This window comes from Urocampus carinirostris, chromosome 20 (genome assembly GCF_059441175.1).
Source record: "Urocampus carinirostris isolate Australia breed hairy pipefish chromosome 20, RoL_Ucar_1.0, whole genome shotgun sequence".
In the NCBI taxonomy this organism is placed as follows: Eukaryota; Metazoa; Chordata; class Actinopteri; order Syngnathiformes; family Syngnathidae; genus Urocampus; species Urocampus carinirostris.
In genome coordinates, this window is record NC_142368.1 from 20,090,139 (window position 1) to 20,098,539 (window position 8,401).

Genomic DNA, 8,401 nt, shown 5'->3' on the forward strand with positions numbered 1-8,401 from the left:
AAAAACTGTTGATTCAAACAAGCAAAAACACATGTACTACCTCATACACATGTACTACCTCATAAACATGATTTTAAGTTTATAAATGTGTCATATTATTTAACTTGAATTTGTCATCTTAATAAAACGGAAATCCGAATGGCAATTTTGGAAGGCACTAAACGGCCCCGAGTGTATTGGTTGCCTATCCCCGTGATTTCGACATCTGGTGCTTTTTACCCGACTCTTTCCTTCTTTAACCACCTATGTTGGCCACTTGGCTGCAGGCTATGGCTTTTTGCTAGCCACTATTGTTATCGTTAGATTATCCTGCATTTATTTGTATATCACTTACTCACAAAATGTCTCAAAGGACTGCATTACCTGATCTGAAAACAACATGCGGGCAAGGAAAAACTAAAAAAAATGCAGCATGAGGAAAATAATTTACCTTGAGAATGGATCACACATGAGGTAATCCCCCTGCCAAGAAGTTGCTAAAGCCCCCGACATACAAAACTATGACAAAAACATGTCTCTCAAGTGACAAAATGTTCATCTATATGGCAATAACTTATCAACGGCATCGAAGGTCATCCCAAGGCTGCATCAGGATCTTCAGGTAGGTAGGTGCATTTCAGAATCAGAATCCCCTTTATTATCATTGGAATGTTACAATGAAATTGCGGTTGCACTCCTGTTGGAAAAATAGAAAAATAGAAAGACTAATAAAGTTGATCTATCACAACTGACTTCACAATTAATGAACAATAAAACAAAAAAAAACAACATATTAGCGGGCCAAAAAAAACATGTAGAAAAATGAAAACATACAGTATGAGACTTTCGGATAATGTCCTTTGTTTTTTCCTCACCCCAATTGATAATTAACTACAATATGCTAGCGAAGTGTATTAAGATAAGACTGCGTAAAAGGAAGCGAATGATTTTCTGGGCTGTGTTGATGACTCTAATTTGCATGTGAAAATGTCTGTTTGTCTGAGGTTTAATGGTTAGCATTATCTTTAGAGAGTGAGGCGGAGAACCCCTCATTGCTTTTTTTTTCATTTTAGGTAATTTGTTAATTTAATAATAAGATGTTTGTTCCCACGTGCCTTAAAAGAAAAATAATAGTCTGTAGTTTGCAATAATCTGTGTTCTGTGTAGCCCTTTGAGACTCCTTATTATTAAGGGCTAAACAAATAAACATGACTTGACTTAATAAATAGAAAAACATTAAGTTCACCGCTAATATAAAGTATTCACTTCCGAAATAAACTATACACAACCGGAATAATGCACTTATTCCAAAAACCAAAAAGTCAACATGACAACTGAAATATGTTACATTTGCACAGTTATGGAAATTAAGTCATGTGTAAATATAGTAAACGGTACAATGTAAAAACATTTAACAGTACAAAATAAAAGAATTCTGCAAATAAAATACTTAAAGCCCAAACTATTTTAGAACCAAACACAACATTTATAGAACGATAAGAATGGTCAAGAACATCTATGAAAATTATTCTTGCTTAGAAAATAAGTTAATACAGTTAGTGCCGTATATGTGACACCTAAAATATTTGTGGTCACAAGTCTGGATGGAAAGTAGGCTAATTTGATGTAGTGTATGTTGCGTATTTGACCACAAGAGAGAGTATTTTGCCCATGCATGGTGATGACGTCAGGGCACAGTACCATGCGGTACGACTGTTATGGAAAAGGGGACTCGGAAAAGTACTCTGTACCCGGGGAGAGTCCGGGCGAGGCGAGGAAAGCCAGAACCGTGTAGTGGAAAAGGGGCATTCGTCACTCTTTTCAGCTGCTCTGGTTGTGTCCAGCTCGCCCGTTTTTTGTCTTTTTCTGTCGCTGTTGGGCGACAGCAGATTTCATGTCCTGTCATTGGCTGAAATTCAGGAAATATGGAAGTAGGCTTCCGGATTTTGCCATGTGGTATCAGTCGGGTTCAGTGGTGTGTCTTCTTCAGCTCTAAACTATAACGACATCTAGTGGTAAATTATTACACACTGTCATTTTAATTTTGATCCGCAAAACTGATGAATTCCCTCCAACAGACCACCACCAACGTTTACTGAGCTACTTTCCAGGGCTCGAATGTGGTAAGAGGATACCGGCATAAAAAGCAATTACACATTTCTTTTCAAGGTTATTTGTGTTTGTAATCCGTTGAGATAATTACCATATCAGCACAGCTCAGGCGACGTGTTTAAACTGGGATTGGGATGCCTTGCCCCAAAATATTTTTTTAAATGATAATTATATAATATTATCCTTTCTAAAATAGACAAAAAACAAGACAGACATCTGTTACGAGACATTCAGATACATAAATTGGAAAAAATTAATATCTGTGGCCACATGCCAAGTCAAGCTTCACTCTTGTCCCGGTCAAGCTCATCAGTGTCTGGGCCACAGACAGCCAACGCCGGCGATATCAATGACAGGCAGCGCTATAAACGGCCGCTCGCTCCCTTTTGGTTCTTATCAGAGCTGCAGTGAGGGCCCTTGTCTATAAGCCATTCAGCAGTCACTATCAACCTCCAACAGGTACACAAGGAGCATTCACACTTTTACGGGGCGCTCACGTCAGCTATGGTTAAAAGAGAGGGTTGACGTGCGGATTTCTGAAAACGACATGCGAGTCGTAATCGGCGTTTGATCCACGATGATGAGCGGGATTAGTGTTTTCCTGTTAGTAGATTTTCCGGCTAATTGGACCGCACAATTGTGTAAAGGAACTACAGAAGAACCCCGGGATAAGACATATATGTTCTTAGGTGGGAATTGCAAAGTGAAATTGCAGTTTAGTGGCCGATAGAAACCGACGGTAATGCGTAGCTTATGTATTCCAAACTCCGGTGCCTCAGATAAAAATATAGAAATAACAAAATGAAATATACTGTGCCAGACGTTTCAAATACACCAGAGAAACCTCTAAAACTACTATGTTGATTTTAAGAAGGCGCTTGACGGAGTATGGCAAGCCGCTTATGGGCCACCAACATGGGACCGAAACAAGTTCAGACTATTTAACTGCTGTATACCAATGCCAACAGTCCGGTACTGATCAATGGTACCATTGGAGTGTGGTTTGAAACCACAGTCGGTGTGAGGAAAGGCTGCATCTCTCTCCAACTTCATTCAACATCCATCTCCCTGGAAAGGAACATGACCTAAGCTCTGGATCAACATGAAGGTAGAGTCAGTATTGAGGGACACAGTTTCATTAACCTACGTTTTGCTGATGATATTGACGGATTGGCATTAGAATAACAGTAGCTCAGAGATCTGGTCAGGACTTGGCCCTGTCCCCAAAATTAAATATCTTTGAGCTGTCGTATCAGAGGAGAGGTCAAAACCAGAAATAATGGCCAGGACAGCCTAAACCACAGCCGCTCTTGCCATACTTAAGACTTCAGTGGTAGGGTCACGTCACAAGATCATCAAGAGTTGCCAAGATCGTTCTCCGGGGCACAGTCCAAGGGGGCAAGAGGGGAGGAAGACTGAAAAAGAACAGGGCCGACAACATTGATGAATGGATTTGTGCCAATGTTGCCACGACTCAAAAACAGCCCAGGAATCGGGAAAGCTGTCCAAAGTTGTGTCGTCATTGGTTCCCCAACCACCCAGCCAAGTCCTGGTAACCTGGATATAGTAAGTGCTTCCTATTTGCAATATACATGCATATGATTAAATTACATTATAGATAAGCATGTAAAAGAAAAAAACTAAATTTTAATTTTGCTTTGGTGTGACGTGGCCTCCCCTTTTTTAAATTATCTTCCCGATTATCAATTTGTTACGGCCATGTAACTTAACAAGGGAAAACTACTCGCTTGCCTACTTCATATTTCTTGATAATTTACATTTCCTTGGTTATAGTGTTTCTGCTTTTCCCTTTAGCATCACTGTAAATCTTGGGACTCATAGCGAATAAATACAGTACACAAATACAGTATTGTATCACTGACTAGCAAGGTCTTTAGGAAGCATAAAACATTCTGAACTGAATGAAGAGAAAGGCATTGTGGGAGGTAGTTTAGCTATTAGCATGACTTTGATCCCATGATGCAAACCAATAAAAGACCAGCATATAATTTGACTATGACCAATAGCAAACAGCCATCTTAGAGATGTAAAATTGCTTGCGCCGTTGCGTTGATGTGGTATTGATGGAAAAATGTATCTTTTTTCTCTTCGAAGCCTTAATATTACATGTTTTACTCAGGAGGGCCATGTCTAATCTTGTTGCATACAATGTATCACAATGTTCATATCAATGACAATAAAGACAATTCTAATTCAAAATCCAATTTTATTATTGCGTTCAGAATTTACGGATTAGGCAGCAATATCGACTTGCTGTATTCTTGTCATGCGACAGCCATTTTAACAAAATATTTTTTAAGAATTTGGTTACATGACAACTTGAAGGTGTGTTTGTTGAACAGTGGTTCGTTTCTAGGTGTAATTAACGTAAATACTGTAAATTGTTGTAGAATCTCAACATTTTCTCACTTTGCCTGTGATGGGTTTCCCACTTTTTCCTTCTCTAGTCACTGATGTTAGCCACCTGCCTTGAGGTATGTCTCGCCGCTATTGTTATTTTTAGCTGCTACAGCTTTGTCTTTCGGTACCACTTGTGTTTCACAGCTGGTCATAAAAGCAAAGGTCACTGAGTTTCCAGGTGCCGCCGTTTAACAAATTCTGCTTTGCTTTTACAATTTTTAACTGGCAATTTTAGTAGCTTCCTTTGCTAGCCATTAATGCCAAGTCTTGACTGTTGCTCCTTTCAACTGCTACAGTTAAAATATATTCACACGAGATTTCCTTGTGATTAAACATGGCTTGTTGGATTGGCTCACTGATGATGTTTCTAGGCCCTTCAACAAAACAGGTACGAATAATATAGCCTTGGTGTGTCAATGGCCTATTTGGGGCTGCTTTAAAAGTAATTGCACCCTGTGAAACACCCGTTTTTGTTTCCTGAAGCAGAAACAAAGAAGTCGATTCGGGGAAAGGTGTTTACTCGCTTTCGTAGGAGAGTCCTTAATTTTTTATTTCCCCTTCCAGTGTTTTTTTTTGGCACCTCTCATCGCTACCAAATTTAAGTTTAGCCGCTTGTCCGAATTTCAAGGGGTGTTGGTGTGGTTTTATTTTCACTTGTGGAGCAATATAGTTGCAGCAGGTATCATACAAGATTTTACAAATATGACTTAGAACCCCTTAACACTCTGACGGCTTGTATCTTCGAGATGTCACCAGTCACTGCCACATATCATCAGAAACCCTTAACTTTTGGGGTTCAAGATATGATGACCAATTTAAAATATACTCATCACAGAAACATCACAGTCTGAAACAAGATACCTGAAAACCATAAAGCTGGCATAGCTCACCCTAAAAGTGCTCTTGTAATTAAGTGATTAGAGGATTCCTCGCAAATATGGACTGGTTACATACAGGACTGTTGAGTGAATCAAACTGTGTAAAATACAGGACTGTCACAGAAAATTTGAATATTGTGATAAAGCTCTTTATTTTCTGTAATGCAATTAAAAAAACAAAAATGTCATACATTCTGGATTCATTACAAATCAACTGAACTATTTCAAGCCTTTTATTATTTTAATATTGCTGAATTTGGCTTACAGCTTAAGAAAACTCAAAAATCCTATCTCAAAATATTAGAATATCATGAAAAAGTATACAAGTAGGCTATTCAACTAATCACCTGAATCATCTAATTAACTCGAAACACCTTGCGAGGGTTTCCTGAGCCTTAAAAACACTCAGCTTGGTTCAGTAAACTAAATCACAAGTATGGGGAAGACTGCTGATCTAACTGCTGTCCAGAGGACCAACATTGATACCCTCCATCAGGAGGGTAAGACACAAAAATAAATTTCTCAAAGAGCAGGCTGTTCACAGAGTGCAGTTTCAAAGCATATCCACAAAAAGTCCGTTGGAAGGAAAAAATGTGGCTGGAAACGCTGCACAACCAAGAGAGATGACCGCAGCCTTAACAAAATTGTGAAGAAGAGCCGCTTCCAGAATTTGGGGGAGCTTCAAAGACAGTGGGCTGAAGCTGAAGTCCAGGTATCAAAAGCCACAGTTCACAGACGTGTCCGGGAAATGGGCTACGATAGCCGTATTCCCATGGTCAAGCCACTTCTGAACTCAAGACAACGGAAGAAGCGTCTGACTTGGGCTATGGAGAAGAAGCACTGGACAGTTGCAGAGTGGTCCAAAGTCCTCTTTTCAGACGAAAGTTTTGAATTTCATTTGGAAGTCAAGGCGCCAGAGTCTGGAGAAAGGCTGGAGAGGAGCAAAATCCAAGTTGCTTGAAATCCAGTGTGAAGTTCCCACAGTCAGCAATGGTTTGGGGAGCCATGTCAGCTGCTGGTGTTGGTCCACTGTTTCATCAAGTCCAGAGTAAATGCAACTGTGTACCAAGAGATTTTAGAGCACTACATGCTTCCATCTGCTGAAAAGCTCTATGGAGATGAGGATTTCATTTTCCAGCATGATCTGGCACCTGCCCACAGTGCCAAAACCACCAGTAACTGGAGCACTGACCATGGCATCACTGTCCTTGATTGGCCTGCTAATTCCCCTGACCTGAACCCCATCGAGAATTTGTGGGGTATAGTTAAGAAGAAGATGAAAGACACCAGACCTACAAATGCAAATGAGCTGAAGGCCGCTATCGAAGCATCCTGGGCATCAATAACACCTCAACAATGCCACAGGCTGATTGCCTCCATGAAACGCCGGATTGATGCAGTAATCCGTGCAAAATGATTCCCAACCAAGTACTGAGTGCATCAATGGACATTTTCAAATGTTTGATTTAGTTTTGCTGTTATAAAATTATTTTTTGACTTGGTCTGAGGAAGTATTCTAATATTTTGAGATAGGATTTTTGAGTTTTTTTCAGCTGTAAGCCAAAATCAGCAATATTCAAATAATAAAAGGCTTGAAATAGTTCAGTTGATGTGTAATGAATCCAGAATGTATGACATTTTTGTTTTTTTAATTGCATTACAGAAAATAAAGAACTTTGTCACAATATTCTAATTTTCTGAGACAGTCCTGTATGTACTCCAAAACACACGATAATGCCAACAGATACAAAAAAAAAATCCACCAAAACCCTTCCTGCATCGTTTGACCATCATTGTTATAATCAGTTTGTTATATGTCATGACTTACTTTGGCTTCGAATATCCTAGCCAGCAGCCAGCAAAATTGAATGATGATTGATATATTGGCTAGCCAATGAAATCTAAAAAAAGCGATAAGCAAATGTACACAGTGTATTCAAAGTAGACCCCAGAATAAATGTGCGTAATGCCACTCAGGATTTTTTTACACCCCTTTATTACGCGCAAGTGTACACAATTTCTGGAAAGAGAAGTCAAACATTTACAACTCTTTCAAAATGTCTAAAAAAAAATTGTCCAAAGTAAAATACACAGTTGCAAACAAGTTTTTAGTGCTGGTAATAATCCTCTCCAAATGGCCACTTTAGGAAACGCCTAGCCCCACCCTTAGAAAAATGTTAAAGTTTTTCAGATTGTGATCAAATTTGACAAAGCACCAGGAAGGCTTCAAAGCAATTTCTTGCCTCTTTTCCAGCTAAGATGTCCATACTACACTCATCTGCAGGCATTTGATGGTAAACGAAGAATGAAATGAAGAATGAAACCCTTCTATTTGTATGTGTTCAACTCAAATTACTTCATGTTAGTAGTCTTGGAGTGATTATTTCGACTTGGGACAGAACTTCAGAGCGTTACCTTTCAAAAGAGACCAAAACTGTCCAGTTCATATTCTCCAAACGGTTCAAGAACAGCATTCAATTTACTTTGCATACGTCTTGTATTGGGATTTTAGGTGAATTTTATAGGAACGTAAAGGGGTTTAAGATAACATCTTTTTATTTCTAATGAATATGTCAAATATTATAAAACAATTGGACACCCTACAGATAGGGAGGTACAGGCACTGGAGAACAGAAACATTTCCCCCTTTACCACACTGATGACTTCTGGTCACCACAGTCAGTCTCTACAACAAACATCATCACGAAATGTAGCCGTCCTCCAATTCCCAATGCTGCGGAGTTCAAACATCTGCCACAAAAAAAAGGGTTACGAGAGTAAACAGCGGGCTAATAGTTTCTTCTTAATATCAAGATCTCTCACTTGGCTAAGTTTCCTATATGAGTCACCTCGGAACATAACAGGGACCCTTGATATTTTTAAGAGGAGGCTCAAGACCCACTTTTTTAAATGATAAAGTTTATTTAGTTTTGATCTGTTTATCTTCTAATCTTTTACTGTATCATACTTCCATTTTTATTACATTTTTTTTGTGCAGTTTTTTTTATTTC